This window comes from Notolabrus celidotus, chromosome 4 (assembly GCF_009762535.1).
Source record: "Notolabrus celidotus isolate fNotCel1 chromosome 4, fNotCel1.pri, whole genome shotgun sequence".
NCBI classification, from domain to species: domain Eukaryota; kingdom Metazoa; phylum Chordata; class Actinopteri; order Labriformes; family Labridae; genus Notolabrus; species Notolabrus celidotus.
This window is the reverse complement of record NC_048275.1, coordinates 36761108-36783166: the sequence shown is the minus strand read 5'-3', so window position 1 is coordinate 36783166 and position 22059 is coordinate 36761108. Positions and strand designations below refer to the sequence as shown.

Genomic DNA, 22059 nt, shown 5'->3' with positions numbered 1-22059 from the left:
TTAAACAACAACACCCACCTACCTGAACTCTGGCACTGATTGGCTTAACGTGAAATTGTACTCTACCTTTAGCCAATCATCATTACTTATGTGTCTGTCAGCCCTCCCCCTCACCAAAGAAAGACAGCCAACAAACATTTTATTTGCAGCTCCTGTCCTGTGCCTGGCTGAGCGAGCCAGGTCGGATGAGAGCTGTTAGATTTCAGTGCATAATAACGCGCCACATTTCTCTGTCGGTAACGGTAGCAGCGTTGTAACGTTTGAAATAGTAATTAATTAGATCACCCGTTACTGGAAAAAAATAACGGCGTTACTAACGCCGTTATTTTTAACGCCGTTATTCCCAACACTGGTAATAACGTGTGTTTTCACAGGTGGACTCTTTTATCCTGACAGTCTGGTGATAAAGTGGTCTGAAGTAAGGTGAGGAGAAGGTTCATATTTAGCGTTGAGGCTTGTAGTGATGGTTTTACACGTCTGCATGAATGATGTGTTCATGTTTGTAAATGAGAACTGGTTCTCAAACATTTTTACCTGGTAAAATAAAGGTCTAATAATAATACAAAATGTCAGTCACCTTTGCTCTGATGAGGAGGAGTTTCTCACCCTACACCTCAAACTGCAGCGTTACTGACCCGACCGGATCCAAACACATTTATCTGTCTGTACTTTTATAAGTTGCCGTCCTGGCGGAGGTGTAAAGGGAAGGATACTGGTTTAGATAAATGTAAACATCAACAACGTGAAGATCAGGTGATATAAATATGCCTTATTCTGAAGAGATGGACGATTAACAAGCAGCAGCTTCAGAGAGCGTTCAATGTAAGCCATCATTTTACTCTTTATGACCTCCAGGATTCACACTGCTCACGTGACTGAAAACTATGAACAGTATAGTTACTGTAGTTTAAGTTCAAGAATAATTTGATTATCAAAAGATGACTGATTGATAGACCGGTTGACAAAAGAAGCTTCTGCATGATTCTTTTCAGAGATTATCAGAGTAGAGGAGGATCGGTGAGAGGAAATATAACAAACACTAACACAAGAGTCATTGAACTTTACACAGCCATGCATGCCTGTTTCGGACCAACTCAAGGATTTGTTCTGCTGTGGACTGACCCACCTGAGGGATCTTTGAAGTTTTATCAGTTTGTTTTCATTTATATAGTTTATTTGGTAGGGGAAATTCAAATTACATAGTACAACTTCTGCCTGTTACAGACAGCTGTAGTCACTGATGCATATAGAGATTATAGCTATTGCTAGTGTTACGGACTTCCCAGAGTAGAGGTTTGAGTGAAAAGTAATACAGCCCTAACATGAACAGTGATACCAAACAAGAATGAAGGAAAGGACTGGTTCTCAGTATTGGAAACTGAGAAGGGTCAGCTCACCTGCACGCCGGTCCACCGGAGTATACCGGAGCCCAAGCTTCTTCTTTGAGTTCAATAGCTATTTTTGTTTGGTTGGGTTAAGCTTAAAAGCTTTGCTGGTTCTCCAAGGATTCGTGGACATCTCTGTAGTTGAGTCTCGTGGTTATCTACCTTTGATGGGTGGCACCTCAGGAACAGGGTGCGTTTAACAGTCCCAATCCCAATTCCCCACATGAGAACCAGTCACAATAAAATAAAGGACCCCTTTGTCCTTACACTAGTTTCCAACTCCTGTCACTTGTGAGGCTGTTAGTAAGATAGAGGAAGATAGAAAGATATCAAGATTACATATAATAACATACAATAACAAGTGTGGAGAACACAAAAGAAGAGCAGGGGGTGAATATTTGCCTCAAGTTTACATACAATTATGTGTTATTATATTATTATTAACTGTTATAGATCATTATAAAAGTTAAACATGCTCACACCTCTGAAGTTGATTTAGCCACACTTTAACACCTTTGTTAAAAGTCTTTATATCTTGTGTTAGTGTGTTCCACATTTGAGAGCCATTTATAGAAAAAGCAGACCGTCCCAGGGAGGTCTAACGGATGTGATTTTACAATCACCTCTAGTTGTGCCCCTTGTGTTCCTAACGCTGTATTGCCTGGTGTCAAATGTGCATAACATTTCTGGTGTTAAGTGTTGCAAACATTTAAAAACCAGTTTCAGGCATGATAATTGAATAAAATTATCAATGCTGATAATGAGTCAGTTTAATGTGTTTTGATCAGCGACAAGTATGTGACATCAGTGACTCCACCAGCCAGGTCAATTCTGCACCAAGACAACATGTCAGCGCCCATTGAGGCAGGGTTTTGGCTTCACAGGAGCATGGTGTCCATTTAGTAAGCAGTCAAGGTCCATGACGAGATTTAAGGGTGTTAGGGAGAACTTCACTGTAGTAAGACAACAGAAAACTTCAGTTGTAGCTGTTTGATTGGCCAGCCTAGTTTTATTTCTCTAAGTCCTCAGTGTCCTCTTTTTTTCTTCAATTAAAAACAAACTTAAACTTTTCAAACCTCAGACGTTAAGGTCTCACTGAAGTGGTATTATAGGAGAGCAGGTCGAGGCTTCACTCCTTTCACAACACATTTTTGTAGAACATAAACTAATAAACAAAGTAATGAGTGTTCTTGGAATAAGATGTCCTTAAACAAAGAAGGTGAAACATTGATTTCCACCGTGATCACATTAATCCCAGAGGTGCTCTGGCTGGTATTCCAGTATACATCAGGCTCTCAGAGGTGTAGGGGGGGCGGGAGGGGTGGTGGGTGGAGGTTTCTGTGCCTGTTTTAAATGTTAATCACCGCTGCCTTGCCCTCAGGCCACAGACATGGCCACAGATGCTTGAATGCTAACGCAGAGGGCCAATAAGCATCTGAGCTGCTCTCATTGCTGAGCGGGTTTTTGCTGACTGTTTCACTGCTCACATGTTTATTCTCCCACATCATTAAAGGCTCTCACATGTTGATTGCAGCGCTTCATTTCTCAGTGTGTGTTAGGGCGTATTTCCACCTGCTGGCTTTGATGTGGATAAGCATTGTGTGTGTAATGTAAGTGGAAATGTGAGGCTATTGTCAGGGTCAAAGGTTAATTATTAACCATTTAACAGTTTCCCTGCCAAACTGATGTGTGTTCAAGGTTATTTCTAAGGCCCTGAAGGATTCGCTGACAGTTCATGTTATATGTTATGATCCTGATGTGAGTGAGTTCAGGAGGACACACGTTACCACAACTGTCACAGAAATGACAGACGGGAGGACAAATATTCATTCATTCATTCATAAGAATTTTATTTGCTCACTTCAGAGTTTGACAACACAATATATTCAATACACAAAATAGAGTAAACACTGTCCATGAACACACTGGAGCAGGAAGAAGAAAAACATATAATACCTGCCCCTCCCCTTAGTCACAACATAATCTACCACTAAACCAGATAACCCGTCAGTAATCACCTTCTCTTTTCACCAAACATCAAATATAACAAGAAACACTGAAACAATCAAATACAGATTTACTGGATTAGTTTGTAGTTCCTCATTACTTTACCTTTTAACATTCTTTTAAACTGTCAAATATTAGAGTAGCATTTTATATCCTCATCCACAGAGCTCCAAAGTTTAACTCCACAAACTGAAACACACATTTGCTTTAGTGTAGTGTGCATGTACAGACTTTTGAAATTAAATTTCCGTCTGTGAGCCTCCCCATGAGATGTAAACACAAACAACTTCTGTAAGTTTCAGTTAATAATCTGTTTCTGCCGTTAAACATAAATATCATCAGATTTCAGAATTAAAGATCAGCGTTGGATTGTTCCTCCATATTTATAGAGCAAGTATAGCAGTACTCTATATTTTAACACTTCTATATTTAACTCTGTTGTGAATCAAACAATCACCAGAGGTATATGTTAAAACAGGAGAAATAGAGGAACATGATTGACTTGAATGCTGACAATGTAAACCAGTTTTTGCAATATCCTGTATTAATAGATATCCATGTGAAGCTTTGTGCCAGTGAGGGCTTGTATATTGATATCTCAGTTGCTATTGTCTGAATCAAATTCCTTAGCAGCCTGAACCCATGTATTGAATCACTCACTCTCTTGGCACTTTTCACCTGTTAGACATAACTTGCAACACATTCCCACTCACTGAAACACATGTTGCACTATGATGCACTTGTCTTGCATAATGGTGAGCACAGGTAGCAAAAGTGAAACACGTTTGAAGCACAGGAGTCACAGCTTAAACACAACCACTCAGAACTGATCACACTTGTGGCTAATGATGTGAGAAAACCAGTATAAGCCAGTTCAGAGAGCACTGGTTGTTGAAGGTTGTATAATGTACAGAGAGGCAGAAGAAGAGTGTGAGTAAGAGGTGGTCGAGGAAGAAGAGGAGGGGAGCGAAATGGAGAAAGACAAAGAACAGTAACTTCTGATGAAATCCGAGCTACTGTGATTGACCATGTTCTTCTCATTTATATTTGTGTTTACTTTATTTTTACTGGATACAGGAGCTACATTCAAAATTTATTTAGCCTACTGTGAACAATAAACATGATTTCTACAGCTTCATGTCCTGAGCATTGTGTGTTCAGTGTTTTGATGTAGTGTGTAATGACTGCTCAGTATGTTTGATCTGACAACATTGTTTGGTTTTGCAGGAAGAGTCAGAGGTTTGGTGAATGTAGTTTGAAAATTGGGTTGTGTGCTGATAGTGTTGAGAAAAGCTTGGTGGATGACTAGAAATGTGTTTTAGCAATTGAGAAATACTGTAATCCTGAGCTGCACTTCACAGAAAGTGCCACTTGAGGTCACTAATGATGCATTAAAACCTGCGCCTCAGTCCAGGACCAGAGATCTGAAACCAGCAGGTGTTAGTTGAACATATGCTGAAAAAGAAGCTCATCCTTAAAGTTCACTCAGACTGTGTTCAGACCCTCGGGCCGTTCCCTTCTGTTTGATCACAACATTATGTCTTTGTGGGGTCGCAACAGCATCACTCCTGCCCTCCTCCATTCACTCTCCTTTCACAGCCCGACCTGTCACGGACATGTTATTGCTCTGTTCATTTACGACTCTCTCAAAACTGCGACAACAACAAATCGCCAATACACGGCTCAATACGCAAGACGGCCCTCAGTGTCTGTGATTTGACAGGCCTGAGCTCTTCTGTTGTGCAGAAGCAGTTTACCTTGAAACCTATTTGAAGTCATTGTGCTCTGCAGCGGCTCATTGTGTACCGGGCCCTCATCTCAACAAGTAGCCACAGTTCGCAACTACCTGTAATGGTGAATCCCCCAACAGGACTCAAAAGGGAGAGTGTCTGCCTCTATGAATAACAATACAACTGTTTTCCAGTTGTGGCCCCTCTGTTTTCTCCCTGGGATCCCACAGTGGGTCTATTGGGCCCTATGAAGGCACTTTATGGTCACTAATACACGAAACACAACAATAGCAGCTTCTCCAGATGCGACTATGATTGTCTGAGCTGTGACTTGAGCCGAGGTGTAAAAATGCACACAGCTCTTTGGTTTGTGGAGAGCTGAATTAACTAGGAGTGGATGTTTGAGCTAATGGATCAGAGAAGACAAGGTTTAACTGGGCTTTGTTGATTGGACGGCTCGGCTTACTGTGAATGACGCAGTAGAGAAGTCAAGGGAAGCTGTGGTGTTTAGGATAGCACATTTTCTGCAGCTAAAATCAGTTAGATCTAAGAAATCCACAGTGACAGATTGAATTCAACAAGTTAGAGAAGTAGAGTAAGGTGCTGGGAATCATCCACCTCTTTACTCTCCAGGCAGAGAGGAACCCTGAACACAGAGGGATCCACTTCCTCCAGCGTTGGTTAACTCAGTAAACCAGGATGTATTACATCCGTAAAGATGTGTTGCGTTTTTCACAGGATGCAGGTCAGCTGGAAACCACTAACCAAAGTGACTGCAGTCCAAACAAGCTCAGGGGAAGTGGAGACACCAAATCAATTCAACTGCATGTCAACTTAACTCCTGAGACAAACCATCACCAGTCTTTAAAACATCAAATCTACAGGATGTCACTCATTTTTAAAGACCATCTTCTGGTCTGCAGGACTCGTCTGCACACGTGCAGCTTGTGCATTATTGGAGGTTTCATGTCTTGAGCTGCAGGAGTGTGCAGCCAAAGTGACACCGGCTGGTTTGGCCGGTGCTCAGCCCCGGTAGCAGTGGTCAGAGGTGTGTCCAACCTTGTTGGGTGGAGCTCTGTCCACGTAGAGCCCGGCTCTCACTGACCATCTGTAACCTGTGATTTCAGCGGCAGCCACATTCTGGACCTGGACCGGAAGACTGAAGACTCTGATCTGAGAGGTTGACCTGGGTCAGCTTTTAGCCCTGGAGTCTGTCTGAAACCTTTTAGTGAACACTTGTGTAGCAGTCTGTATGAGGTCAAGCCAACGACTTAGGCTGCGAAAATTTGTACAGCCAGATGTCCGAGGACATGTCCGGGCCGCTTTCTGAACACAGACCAGCAGCATGCAGTGCAGAGGACTTCAGATCTTAACACAGGGCAGACTGCTTTGAAATCCTCAATGTGACCACCAATGTATACTTTTAAATCCACAGCACAGTAGAGACAGTTTTACCAGCAGGGTCATGGTTCACAGCAAAGTTCTCACTTTAAGTACCAAATAAACCTTAATAAATTAAAGACACCAAAGTGACAATAAAAACAAAGCAGGAGGTGAATAAGGAGGCTGTTTGTTTTCTGCCTGATTGTTGAAGTAACTAATGAACAGTGAGGTATCCTCAGTAGGATGCTGCAGTAGACAGGTTGAGTCTGTATGCACCTGCAGACGTATTGTGTATTCACAGCTGATATGAAGTCTCAGTCGAGGACTTGTAAGTCTTGTTAGCAATAAACAAAACCATAGAGGTGTTGAGAGCAGACTTGCAGATATTTCAATACATGCATGGGATGTGTTTTGATGCTAATGCATGCAGGCAGAAACTTTGCTCCTTCAGATCAATATTACCCATGAGGGTTTCATTCTCACAGTATCTTTCAAGATACTCACACAGACTGGATCATCATGAAACCTTGAAAAAAAAGCAATAATCATTTATTATTTCAATCTGAAGTTAACTTGAGTTGTTTTGGGTAGATGAGCAAGTTGATTTAATGCAGAACAGTGTTTGCATCAAAGGGTTAAATCAAAGAACATTACATGCTTATGTAGCATTTAAGCTAGATTATCAGAATGGGAAAACATGCAGACCTTTCTGGAACATTTAGCCCTTTTTCACCAAATGTATTCAGATATTTATTTAACCTCATAATAATTCGCAAGGCAAGGCAAGGCAAGTTTATCTATAAAGCACCATTAATAAAAAGAGCAATTTAAAGAGTTTTTATACAGAGTTAAAAAAAAAACTAAACAGAAACCAGAACAGTCACAATCAACCAAAACATACAGCAAACACTTCAAACATTAAAATGTTATATGCCACCAGTAATGTTTGGTCTACTCTCTCTCTGTACTTAAGTAACTTAACGTACATTGTAAACAGTGTTGGGTCTTATTATATATTTAAATTAGGAGGGATTATTATGAATAATCAGCCCCCCCCTCACTGTTCTGAAGTCTGCAGAGTCTTACTGTCCGCCGGACATAGAATCACAACTGATCTTGTCTTAACCGAAATGAACCTTTAATCATTCGATCTCAGAACTTCCCAAGGATTAAGACTCACCCATTGAATCTTTTCTGTGTCGAGTCGCAGCCCGAAGCTGGCTCAGACCTCTTGACACCCCCGCAGGGTGCCCGTGTGCCCAACATCTAATAGATTCAATATCAGGTTAATTCCATAACGCCATACCTTGTCAGAAAATAAACAATTTAAAATATGACATTAATTTCCAAAATCCAATCCTTCTTATCATTTAACGACTTACACAAGGTTGTTCATGCCGTTATCCTGTCAAGATTAGACTTTTGCAACGCCCTTTATTCCGGTTTATCTAATACTTCTGTTCATCGCCCTGTGCAGCTGCCCGATTAATCACTGGTTCACAAAACTCCAATTCTGGCTTCCTTACACTGGCTTCCTATTAAATTCCGAATGGATTTCAAAATACTACTACTCACTTACAAAGCTCTACACAATCAGGCTCCCCAGTACATCACAGACCTTCTCACTCGGTATAAACCTCCCCGCCCTCTCAGATCAGCCGACATGGGCTTATTGGTTGTTCCTAGTGCCCGTTTAAAGTCCAAGGGCTTTCTGGCTTTGTAACTTTCTTTTTCAAAAAGGCCTTAATAACTTTAATCTTACTTTGGAGTTCCTTTATCTATACGTATGTACTGTATGTAAGTATGTATGTATGTTTGTAAGTATGTATGTATGTATGTATGTATGTATGTATGTATGTATGTATGTATGTATGTATGTATGTATGTATGAATGTATGAATGTATGTATGTATGTATGTATGTATGTATGTATGTGTGTGTGTATGTATGTTTGTGTGTATGTATGTATGTATGCATGTATGTATGTATGTATGTATGTATGTATGTATGTATGTATGTATGTATGTATGTATGTATGTATGTGTGTGTGTATGTATGTTTGTGTGTATGCATGTATGCATATATGTATGTATGTATGTATGTATGTATGAATGTATGTATGTATGTGTGTGTATGTATGTTTGTGTGTATGTATGTATGTATGTATGTATGTATGTATGTATGTATGTATGTATGTATGTATGTATGCATGTATGTATGTATGTGTGTGTGTATGTATGTTTGTGTGTATGCATGTATGCATATATGTATGTATGTATGTATGTATGTATGTATGTATGTATGCATGTATGTATGTATGTGTGTGTGTATGTATGTTTGTGTGTATGCATGTATGCATATATGTATGTATGTATGTATGTATGTATGTATGTATGTATGTATGTATATATATATGCATGTGTGTACATATGTATAAGTATACGTGTATAAGTGTATGTGTATATGTGTATGAAAAAAGGGTTGGGATTATAATTGATTAATTGGGAAGGATTATTATAAATAATCATAAGACCAACAACCCATAAAACAAACATTTTGGTATTCCTTTAAAATACACCACTGTTCTTATTGGATTACAGTTAGCTTGAAGTTCTTGCACTGACAGCCGATTTACTTCCATATTTCTTCCCTTTACTTGAAGATTAGTCACAGATACCAGAAGTTTTCCAACATCACTGCTCCTTACTGCGGTCTGAGGAATACAGATATACACTACCAGTCAAAAGTTTGCACACACCTTCTCATCCAAGGGTTTGTATTTATTGTAATGATTGTAAACACTGTAGATTAATACTGAAGACATCAAAACTATGAAAGAACATATATGGAATTTTTGAATGAACCAAAAAGTGTTAAACAAAGCAGAATCTGTTTTATATTTTAGATTCTGTAAAGTAGCCCCCTTTTTCCTTCATGACAGCTTTGCACACTCTTGGTATTCTCTCAGTCTGCTTCATGAAGTGGTCTCCTGGAATGGTTTCTAATGAACATGAGCCTTGTCAAGAGTTCATTTGTAGAATGACTTGCCTTCTTAATGTGTTTGAGACCATCAGTTGTGTTGTTCAGAGGTAGGGTTAGTACACAATGGATAGCCCTATTTGATGACTGTTGTAATCCAGATTATGGTAAAACCAGATTATTTCATAGTTTTGATGTCTTCAGTATTAATCTACAATGTTGAAAATAATTAAAATAAATAATAACCCTTGAATGAGAAGGTGTGTTCAAACTTTTGACTGGTAGTGTACAGCAAGACAGAACATAGGATTAGCATGTTAGTCTGGCTGATCTTTGGAACCACATCTAATATCATCAGTCCTCCAGGTAAGCCAGAGAGCTAACCTGAACTAGTTTTACTTTCCACTGTTCCTCAAACTTTACAGTTACAGTGGTTAGTTTTAAGTTGAACACATTTAGCTCAGAGAAACCAAACACACATTTATTTTCTCATCCGAGAAGTGTTCAGTCTCTAGAAAGGAGTTTATGTTTAAATCACATTAATAACCCGAGAACTTGGGGGAAGATAAAATAAACTGTCGTCCACCTCTCGTCCGTTTCCTCTCTAGTCCACCTTCTTTTTTCTTGATCCAGCTCCATGTGTCCCAACCAGTGTTTTTCACTCTTGGAGAAGTGAAGACATCTCATCGCAATTTGTCCAAATCACAGCACAGCCCTCGTGTAATGGGCGGCCAACCACAGCTATGATGATTACAGCGTCGGCAGTGGCTTTAGCAGGCCACAATAATAAGTGGTGGGAGCTGAGAGGACGGGCAGGAAGAGAATGGGTGCAGGAGACAGTATGAATGAAGGATATCACACTCTCCTGTCGCTGTAATTGTTTCTGTGTAATCTGTTATAAAAGTTTCTAACTCCAACATCAACTACAGAGAGTTTCAACCACCGTGACGGCTCACAGGTTACTGCTGGAGTGAAGCTGGGTGAATTCAGTTTGTGTGTTTGAGATGCAACATAATGCTCCTTTTATGAATGGATTATAATTATTATGTATTTATATATCTCTTCAGCAGACAATCAAGTCTCCTACAAGATTTATGCACACACAATCATTCTGCTATGAGCTGCAGATTCCTGTGTCAGTGTAGTCGAGTAACATCTCTATTCAGCGGCTACATCTCAGGGTCCGGGGGTCACGGCTGCCCATAAGAAAGACTGAATAGTTTATGTTTATCTGTAAAGGGAGGGAAAAAGTTTGAAATGTTTATGAAAAGAGATGGAGAGGAAGGTGAGGATGAAGGGTGAGTGAAAAAAGACAGAGGAAGAGGGGAGGAAGTAGAAACATCCCCAGGGGCTGGCGGAGCTGCAGAGACAGGAGACAAACAGCACACAGTGGCTGCACCTCAACACAAACACTTGGCCACACACACACACACACACACACACACACACACACACACACACACACACACACACGCACACGCACATCTTTGCAGCATTTTCTGACAACACAAACAAGTCAACATGAGCTATTTCAGCTATGCCTGCTATGCTCTCTCTCCTCCCTCTCACTCTCATTCACATACCCGCTCTCTGCTCTCTCTCTCTCTCTCTCTCTCTCTCTCTCTCTCTCTCTCTCTCTCTGTCTCTCTCTCTCTCTCTCTCTCTCTCTCTGGCAGCAGCACTCACAGTTTAGTTTTCATTCACAATTTCCCTGCACTGAAACACGAGGGAGCCATGCTTCATGCTTCTCAGGTCTTCTCAGTAGAAACATGTTGTCATTTAGAGTTGAATAAATGAAGATATTACTGCTTCACCATGCACACATATGTTTAAATGTAATTTCATATAGTCTGAGGCTTTATTTGTATATTCTGTGTTTATTTCTAACACATCATGGAGCTTTAAGCCACACCTCATGTCCTCCCTCAGTGGATGGAGGTTGCTTAGTTGTCGTCTCATGGTACAGAACTTTGCTCCACTCGTTCTGTTTCATGCAAGTACAGCTTTCAGAGAGAAGAACTACAAGAATACAACTCATCTTTATTTATACAGCACCTTTCATACATTCATGCAGTGTCATGAGTTGACCTTGTTTAGGGTCGGTTCATCGTGATATGTTGTGTCTTGTCCCTGTGACGTCTTCTCCTGCTCCTCATGATTTCTTTTAAGGATTCTGTGGACTTTGATTTAGTTCGTTTTTGTTTATCTCTTTTGTTTATTAAACCTTTTTATGTCAATCTGTCATGTGTGGAAAACTGTAGAGGTCCCATGTGCAGAAAATTAAGATTTTAATAATAAAAGAACAAAAGGTACAAACAGCACTTATTAAAATGTCAAAGAACCAAATCCAAAAGAAAACACTGGGAAAAAGAGAAACACACAGAGAAGACAGGGGAGACGTACAATGATCAAACTCTAAACTAAGTCCACTCATGACACACAGCCTAAAGTGCTTCACTAAATAACAGACAGAACATAACAGCAAGAGGTAAAATGCTACAAGATGAAAACAAGATAGAGGAAAGTGATATGAAACACTTAGAAATACAATAAAAGCATTGCAATAAAATAAAACAAATAAGATCAGATAAATAACAGGAGAATCAAATAAAATACAATAAAATAAGATTAAACAAAATAAGATAAGTGAAGATAAAATAAGATTTGATGAAATAAAATAAAATAAAATAAGATAAGTTAAGAAAACATTTAATAAAAAAATAAGAAAAGATAAAATACAATGCAATAAAATAAGATAAATTAAGATAAAATAGAATAAGTTAAGTTAAGATAAAATAAAATACAAATAAAAAAAATGAAATAGAATAGTATAAGACAAGATAAAATACATTACAATAATAAAAGATAACAAAGAAAAATATAAAGTGATACTAATAAAAACAATGGTAATAACAGTGATAATGGTAATAATGCAGTCCAGGGCTTAAAATAAATGACTCCAAATTAAAAGCCAGATTAAAAAGGTCAGTTTTATTACTACCGCTCTACTACAGCATTTAGCTTATATCAGCAAACCCAAACAGACGCACTATTCTCTCTGTGTTCACTCATTTTAATCATCTTTCAGAAATGTTCTTCTGCCTGCAGCACACTGATCAGCTGTTATTAATGTTCTTTCAATTAAAGGTGTTTTTATGTTCTTTGAATGATAATAAACTGAACCTGAACATTGAGACTACACGTTAAATTTGGGGTACATGTTTGGACTGCTTGTTAAGTTTGTTTATAACAGATACAATACTACCCTTCTCAGAGGTTCTACGTATGGTTCATATGTCTGGTTCTTACCTGAGAACAAGTTTGTAAATGTACTAAAGGGCCTTTGTAATACTATAAACAAGACTTATCAGATTCAGATCATCTTTAGAGGCCAGGAGTGTGTGCACATACAAGGTGTCTTGAAGATGGACATGCCATTAATATGAACACACTTAGTGAGTGAGGGTTGGACAACACATTTTATCGTGAGCTCACGTCAGAAATCATGTTGCGTGTAACTATGTTCCTGACTCCTTCGTGTTCCTGGATGTTTCCTGAACTCTCGCCTGTTTTCTCACACAACCAGCAGACAGCAGTTAGCAGAGATACGGTGACTTGCCACCACACAGCTCAGAGACAGATGGATGGATCTTCTCAGAGTCTCATCCTACAGGTGATTGATCTGTGAACTACTATTTCCCTTACAGACCTTTGATTGAGTGCTGCAGCTCTCTGCCTGAAAAGATCTGTGTGTGTGTGTGTGTTGTGTGTGTGTGTGTGTGAGTGTGTGTGTGTCTGTCTCTCTCTCTGTGAGTGTGTGCATGAGTGTGTGTGTGCCTGCAGACTCAGCTGGGTGTCTTTCAGCTCTCTATTTATGAGCTGCTCTTTACATATTCATTGTGCTACTGTTAAGCAAAGGCCACAGGTTGCCTTTCTCCCTCTGTGCTTGTATGCTGTGTGTGTGTGTGTGTGTGTGTGTGTGTGTGTGTGTGTGTGTGTGTGTGTGTGTGTGTGTGTGTGTGTGTGTGTGTGTGTGTGTGTGTGTGTGTGTGTGTGTGTGTGTGTGTGTTGCTCTGACAGTTAAGGAATGAGAAAAAAAGAGGATCCCATGTGTCTCTACCTTCATCATCATCAATTATTTTCAGGGTTGGTCCTGATGATTTATGGTGCAGATGATGTTTTATTGTGATTGTTGTTTGTTTATTTATTATTACTAATTCTTGTTTGCTGTGTGATGAGATGATTGGACCTCAAAGTGAGCTTTATGTTTAATCTGAAAAGTAATTATTGATATATCATGTTTTAATTTCACAAATGTTTTGGTCTTCTCATCTTTAACGTGATCAATCTTGAGTTTCATTGACTTACAGGTGTTTGTTTCTATCAGTGTGATGGAAGCTTTAGTTTTTTAGAGTTCTCTCTCTGTTTACTTCTTTTCTTTTTACCACTTTTAGGAGCTAAATCGTCTTGTAAAGTAAACAACGTTGGAGGCTGGTGATCACAAGGGTAAAATCTCAAATAGCTCTGCCCAGGAAAATTTACCTGAGTTGGGTGTTCACACATGTCCACTCACAGAGTGAAGTCTTCCCAGTCGGACAGGGGGAGGCATGGGAGGATTCTCAAGGGGCTGTGAAATCGGCATTGCTTTTCTCACAGTGTCTGCGTGTTTTGATTTACTTCTTAATTTATTTATGATTGTTTTCCTCTGAAACCCCTGAAACATGTGTCTGTTCATGAATAAAGTGCATATTTAAAAAGTCGGCAGACGAAGCCACAAGTACACTCTTACCAGGTTTCTTCATTTCTATCAATGCTAGGAGTGACTGGACCTATACAAACAATTAATAACAGCAAAAGAACATGAGATAGGGGAGTGATTTCACCCTTTTGCTCTTTCAGGTTCCCACCAGTGTTCCACTGAATAGTGCTTCCTATCGAAATGTGCTGTGAACAGCTCTGCTCATGCATAGAGGCAGAGTGCTGGGTGTTTGTCACTGAAGGCAACATTACTTGATACAGGATACCAACATATAGAGGTACGCCTCTCCCCAAATCTTAAAAGATTAATGTGAGATAACCAAGCAACAACCTCCAGTCTAAAAATATGAGGACAATGCAGAAGTGTTAAAAACTGCAGTTCATCAAGGATCCGCTTGAGGCTGGCTCAAGTACCGGAAACCACGTACACACCAAATCAAAGAAGATGATCTTTACAGCAGAAATAAACATGTTTACAGCCTGGTACAAAAGAAGAGTGTAGTCTGGATAGCTCATTTCTCAATCAGCACACACTGTACTGGAGGAGAATTTTATCATAACGCGGCACAGCTGACTTGATTGACAGGCGGGAACAGTGTAGCTGTTGGGTAGGAGGCTCAAAGCCCGCCTCTTTCTTAATGTGACTGTTTGTGTTCACACAGGTAGCTCACCTGAGACATTTAGGGAAGTTTTCAGAAACTTTGTGTATGTGTGAAAGGAGCTTTAGCTTTAAACATTCAAAGATTAAAAACATGAATACACTGAGCTTGCTGCGTCGTATGGTCATCAGCTGATCATGTAGTTTCATATATAAAATATGAATATACTTATGTGGCAATCAGATCACTTTAAAGTGTCTTTAACTCCTCATTTAATTGATGTTGATTGAAATGACTGGGTGAGGTAGAAAACGAAGGAGCGATTCTGAGTCATTTCATCATTCGCTTTATTGTTTCAGTTCTTCACAGAGACAGGGATGAGGACAGAGAGAGAGGGAGAGAGAGAGAGAGAGAGAGAGAGAGAGAGAGAGAGAGAGAGAGAGAGAGCGGGAGAGAGAGGGACCTGACAGCTGTGTAGATAACAGGCCCTTGTTGCCATGGTGAGGGGATTTGATTGGCGGCTGGGGGGGTTGATTGATAAGGACCCCCCTGCTATTTCAGTGACAGCTCCTGTCAGAGAGCCAGCTCGTCTCACATCAGATTTATCAACTGTTACAGCCCACTCCCACCCCCAATACACACACACACACACACACACACACACACACACACACACACACACACACACACACACACACACACACACACACACAGAGGGAGGAAATCCAAACCCTTTAGTTGACAAACCCTCACAGCCCGTTTACATCTGTGTCAGTCCGCCCCACAGGAGTGAATAATATCTCACATGGTCACAGATTGAGTTTTCAAAGGGTGACCAACCTGCAGAGTTCATTTATTTGATTTATGAACATGTGAGCTGTTGATAATTCCTCTTATTGAAGTTTTGAGTTGAGTTACTTGTGATAGTTCAGAAATTGAGTTGTGAGCACCAAATTAGCTTCTCTTTACCATCAAATGATTAATGATCTTCCAACAAACACACAAAAACAGCTTCCCTGAAACATCAAGCATGCCGGGCTGTCAGTGCACGAGCGCCGAGGTCAGACAGGCTAAGCTCCTTGTTAACCCTGGCAGCTATTTCAGTCTGCTGATAAGCACAAACACATGCAGAGGGTCCAGCACCATGTTCTGAGGAGGTGAAGAGAGCTCACTGTCTAAATTAGAGCCAGCAGGTGAAGACAGGCTCAGTCCGGTTTACTCATCAACATTTTGTCTCCTGACCCTCTGTGTTCATGTCATGAGGATGATCATAATCAGATACATTTAATGGGTCAGGTATGCAGACAGGACCACGGTCTGCTGGCTCTGGTTACAACACTGAGAGTCTGCAGTCATCTGTATTGTATCAGACTAGAGGGCAATTTCAAATATGGTGGTTGTATGTGTATCATCCAAAATGTTATACAGGTGATGTTTAAGTACATTTAGGTACAGTGTGTAAAAATGGGAATATTAAGTGATATCTACCAGACAGATTCTAGACTAAATCTCTCCCTTGCTCACCCCTCCTGTTGGTGAAGCAATGGTGGCCTTAAAGGACAAGAAGCTCCTGTAATGTATGATAAGTATGATCCTCCATTTGTCAAGTTAGATACTACACATTATACCTTTAAATACTACACACTGGACCTTTAGATACTACACAATGTACCTTTAAATACTACACACTGTACCTTTAAATACTACACAATGTACCTTTAAATACTACACACTGTACCTTTAAATACTACACACTATACCTTTAAATACTACACATTTTACCTTTAAATACTACACACTGTACCTTTAAATACTACACAATGTACCTTTAAATACTACACACTGTACCTTTAAATACAACACATTTTACCTTTAAATACTACACACTGTACCTTTAAATACTACACACTGTACCTTTAAATACTACACACTGTACCTTTAAATACTACACAATGTACCTTTGAATACAACACATTTTACCTTTAAATACTACACACTGTACCTTTAAATACTACACACTGTACCTTTAAATATTACACAATGTACCTTTAAATACTACACACTGTACCTTTAAATACTACACACTGTACCTTTAAATACAACACACTGTACCTTTAAATACTACACACTGCACCTTTGAATACAACACACTGTACCTTTAAATACTACACACTGCACCTTTAAATACTACACACTGTACCTTCAAATACTACACACTGTACCTTTAAATACTACACACTTTACCTTTAAATACTACACAATGTACCTTTAAATACTACACAATGTACCTTTAAATACTACACACTGTACCTTTAAATACTACACACTGTACCTTCAAATACTACACACTGTACCTTTAAATACTACACAACTTACCTTGAACACATTATATTGTTAAGAGTAATCTGTAGTATACAGTATCACCTTAATACAGGTGTTTACAGAGCACACATTACTTAGAATTGTTTGAACGTTACACTCAGGGAATGTTAAATATCTTTAGAAACTCTTTCTATTCTTGTCGCTTGGCGCAGACTGCCTAGTAATGAGCCCACTCCCACATTTAAAAGAGGAGAGCGCCTCGCTCTGAGGTTGGTGTGAAGGGCTAAATGTGTTGTCAGTCTGTCAGGTTGGAAGGGTCTCTGCTCTGGGGGTCTTGGGGTTTATCAGACTTTCTCAGATACAAGTGACCTCCTCTGTCGCCACCCAGGGGTGATAGGTCCACCATCAGGGCGGAGCAGAGATAATGTCTCTAACTGACAGTATGGCTTCCCCCACTAAACTGCAATGGACCCTTCAGGCATCGTAGTGGGACATTGGTGGAGGGAGTAAAATCTTAAAAACAGACCTGTTCTATCAATCTCTGAACCTATTAGCTGACGATGATGTAGCCTCTTAGAGCCACAACCAACCTTTTGCTAGAGAGAGAGGAGAATAGAATAGAATGTACTTTATTGTTCACTGAAGGGAAATTCAGGTGTCTGGCAGATAAAATGATAAAAATCACATAAAAGAAGTAATTCAGATGTCTGTCAGCTCATCTCTCATTGGCTAGAGAGTTATGAAGCCTAATTGCTGCAGGGATGAATGATTTTCTGTCTCAGTACTGCAGCGCAGAGAGATGAGCCGTCTACTGCTGCTGTTTCTCTGGTCCACAAAGCTGTGAAGTGGATGATCTGTGTCATTTAGAATGACCTCTAGCTTCTTCTGTTTGCATCTCTCCAGCACAGCCTCCAGTGAGTCCAACCTGGCTCAAATCACACTGCCAGTTGGTGCTTATGTAGCCAGCAATTCACGGCTATCACTTCCTTTTCCTTGCAGGTAAGTAGACATTAATAGACATTATTACCCGGCTTTCCAACTGATCTTCCAGTTGTGTAAGAAGTTGATTCTGATTGGTCAAACCCCCTTGACAGCGGTTATTAACTTTCAATAAGATGAGCAACACCAGAGACAAACTGATCACACGTCATGTCAAATCAATCCACAGAAAAGAGTTCAGACACATTTAGCTTCTGCTTGTTGACACCACAGACCGTAAGGTGAGGTAAAACCGTTAGCTTCCGTTAGCATCAAAACAATGTGGCTAAAACTTTAGCTTCGGCTAGCATGCTAAATCAGCAGGCTACAGACATTTTCATCTTGGATCCTGTCCATCAATATGATGAAGGAGTGGAGCAGGTGAGAGAAACTTTATGTTAGTGATCTCTACAAAGAAATTTAAACCATGAGCGGTGGTGATGATAGCAGCAGGGTTCAAAGTTGTGACATTAGTTTCTTTTTAAAGGTGTGTGAACCACAGAGCTCAGAGAAGAAGGAGAGCTGAATGAGGACAGTTTCATGTTCAATCCACCACAACAGGCAGAGAAGAATCCATCACCATGGAACGATCACTGACGAGGAATCACTGAGACTATTTTTAAAAACTGTAAACATAAATCATTTAAATCAATAAAATAATCTTTAATCAATGTTTTTAACAACGTGTTTGTATTTTAAGTTAGTAGGTAATGAGCTGGATAATGTATGGTTAGCAGGTAGTTTTGGGAAAAAGAATCCCAACAGGGTGAGACAAGACCCCGACGCGAAGCTAAATCACTATGAGATGACTGCTGATGGGTTTTGGGATGAATACCAACAGATTTTGTTTCGCCCCCTTTTCCTCTCTACAAAATCCAAAATCTGTTCAGAAACAAAGTCCGGTCCTGCACCTTCAGATTTAGCTTTTTTAATGTTAGCTTTAAGAATAATGTGACCAAAGTGGACTTTTTGTTATGTCACTTCCTAAAGGCTCAGATGTTACATGTTAAGTTTACACACTTCAAAATGAAAATACTATTTAAGAAATCTGCTGCAAGAAAAGGCGAAAGTGTGTGTCCATCAAGCGGCAAACGCCGGTCTAAAAATATGCGTCCAATGCAGAGGTGCTAAAAACTGCAGTTCATCAAGGATCCACTAGAGGCTGGCTCCGGAAGTACCAGAAACCACATACACACCAATTCAAAGAAGACGATCTTTAGTCTGGATAGCTCATTTCTCTATCAGCACACACTGTACGAGGGGTGAATTTTTTTAACGCTGCAATTTTAAAGATATTATGATTACAAGTCTTCCAATGAGAAGCTCAGCTGACTTGATTGACAGACGGGAACACTGTAGCTGTTGGCGAGGAGGCTCAAACCCCGCCTCTTTACGACACATTCGCTCGACAGCACTTAGGTTGAGGTCAACATTTCCAATATGGCTGCAGCCGACGATTGGCTTCAAAACAGTGCCTCAGAAACAGATGGGTGACGTCACAGATACTATGTCCATATTTTATACATCTATGGATGTTACACGTTAAGTTCATACGCTTCGAAATGAAAACACTATCTAAGAAATGTGCTGCAAGAAAAGGAGAACGTGTGTGTCCATGTGCACAAATCTATGTTTTGCAATTTGTAAACATTGCACCATCTGTTGGCAAAAACAGTGATTAGATACAGATCTAATCACTGTGGAAGGAAGATATAAGATCCTCAGTGTGCATCCAGAGACAGTTTTCATGTCCTCACAAAGTCTGAAGCCCAAAGATTTGGACTCATATCACTGTCATCATAGAGCAGCCCATCAGCGTGCTCTTTGTCTGCAGGTCCACCTGCATGTTCAGCCCCGGCCAGGTCGTCCTGAGCCTCTCTCTCTCTCTCTCTCTCTCTCTCTCTCTCTCTCTCTCTCTCTCTCTCTGTCTCTGCAGCTCCAGTGGAGCAGGTACTGTGCAGCGCTGTGCTCCAGCTCTAACCCCAGAGCAGCGTATGGTAAAGCCATCAGGGCCAGCGTCCCTTTGAAGAGGGGACCCAAAGAAACACAACAGCTCCGAACACTATGCCTCGTCTCCCTTTTCCACCAGTCCGTTTTTTTCTCCCCCCTTCCAAAAAATTCCTGCAAGACCCCGTATTACTCTCTGCTTTTTCAATTTATTTCCCCTGTTGCCTGATCTCTCCCTCCCTCTTGTTCTCTCACTCGTTACACTTAACCCTAACCTGCCTCTAGATTCTTCTCTCACTGTTCATCTCTCAACTTCTCAACATTAACACTGATGACACAAAATCACTTCAGGGCATCACTTTGGAGGGTTTCCAAGTATAAAAGGATTGAAAGTTATTTTATTTTTCTGTAAAATAATCAGATAAATATTCATGAAACCTTTAAAAGATACCCAGATAGACCCACAGCGCTTCAAATACTTCACATGAAAAGAACTTTCCCTTTAAAGTATTCACCTTGGGACCACCAGGATTGATACCTCTCTCTTTCTCTCTCTCTCTCTCTCTCTCTCTCTCTCTCTCTCTCTCTCTCTCTCTCTCTCTCTCTCTCTCTCTCTGTCTCTCTCTGTCTGTGTGTGTGTGTGTGTGTGTGTGTGTGTCGTCTGTCAGAGATGTTACACATGCTGCTCCACTCTACATCAGGCCCATTTGGTGGTTGTCCTCTGAGGAATGTGAAGACTGCAGTGTCCTGATGTCGTCCTTTGTGCTAACTAATGTCATTGTCATGTCGTGCTGCCACGTGAGGAGGCTTCACAGAGACACGTTAATACGAGGGAAATAAAGAGATCAGAGTATCCAGAGTGTGCTGCCTGACTGATTTCTATTCACTGTTTAAATTCATAGACCATCAGGTCAAGAAACTTCTTTTTTATCATTGCTGTAACAGAAAAAGTACGCTCTGTGGATTATCTATAGACTAATGAGGACACTGGCTTTTGAAGGAATGTTGCTTTTGAACTTTCTTAAATCTTCTTAATTTTTAATTCAAGTGTTGCAGAAGTACTCGGGTCCAGGACTCAGACTTCAGACTCGTGACTTGATGTGGACATATTCACAGGTGACTCAGACTTGAAATGAAGTATTGAATGCATTAGGACTCGGAGGATGGAGAAGAGCACTCTGCCTTAACTGTTGATGAAAATTGTTTTATGGTATGTCAGTTTTTAAAGCTCCTGATGATCTTTTCAGTGTGTGTTCACATACCAGGATGCCTTGAACATAACACAAATTAATTGTTTTGATTTAAAGGGGACATATCACGCTTTTGTGTGTTTCATCAATATATATTGGTCTAAGAGGTCCCCAAAACATGTCTTTAAAGTTTATGCTCATGCTTTGAAATCAGATTTTGGCATGCCCGAAAAGTCCTCTTCTTCATTCCTCATCAGAACACTCTGTTTTCCCTCTGACCACGCCCCCTCCGGAAGTGGATTTGCCTCGGCTCTCCAGCACGTTGATCTAATGTTTACATGTTGGATGTTTTATTTGTCAGTATGTCGGCGTGTGTCTTGGTACACAGCTACAGCTACAGCTACAGATATGAACATATAGCTATGTGGCTATGCTAATTAGCGCTAGCACTTATCCATGACAAATAAAAATCATCCCCTATATCTTCAAATCTGCAGACGTGGGGAGTAAAACCGACCTTTGTGTTTATTAAGACAGCCTACAACTAGCATGCCTCCCTCCTAAGCTCCTTGTTAGCACACATGTGTGCAGGTAATGAAAAACGGAGGAGGGATTCAGTATTATTTTATACAGTCTATGGGCTGAACAAGCTCCGAGCTCTGACTCCGTGACAGACCGGATATTGTTGTTACGTAACAAAAACACTGAAGTCTGAAACGGCTCGTTTCACACACATTTACAGAAAGGTGGAGAAATCAGAACAGGGGCAGAATGGATTTTT

At 40.2% G+C, this 22059-nt stretch overlaps 1 long non-coding RNA gene across 1 annotated transcript; it reads left to right on the top strand.

Moving 5' to 3' along the window:
- Nucleotides 1–18074: 18074 nt before the first annotated feature.
- On the top strand, nucleotides 18075–20909 carry LOC117811954. The gene is made up of 3 exons (XR_004631092.1): nucleotides 18075–18162; nucleotides 20078–20229; nucleotides 20757–20909. It is a non-coding gene; the product is annotated as an uncharacterized LOC117811954 (long non-coding RNA).
- The last annotated feature ends 1150 nt before the right edge of the window (nucleotides 20910–22059 follow it).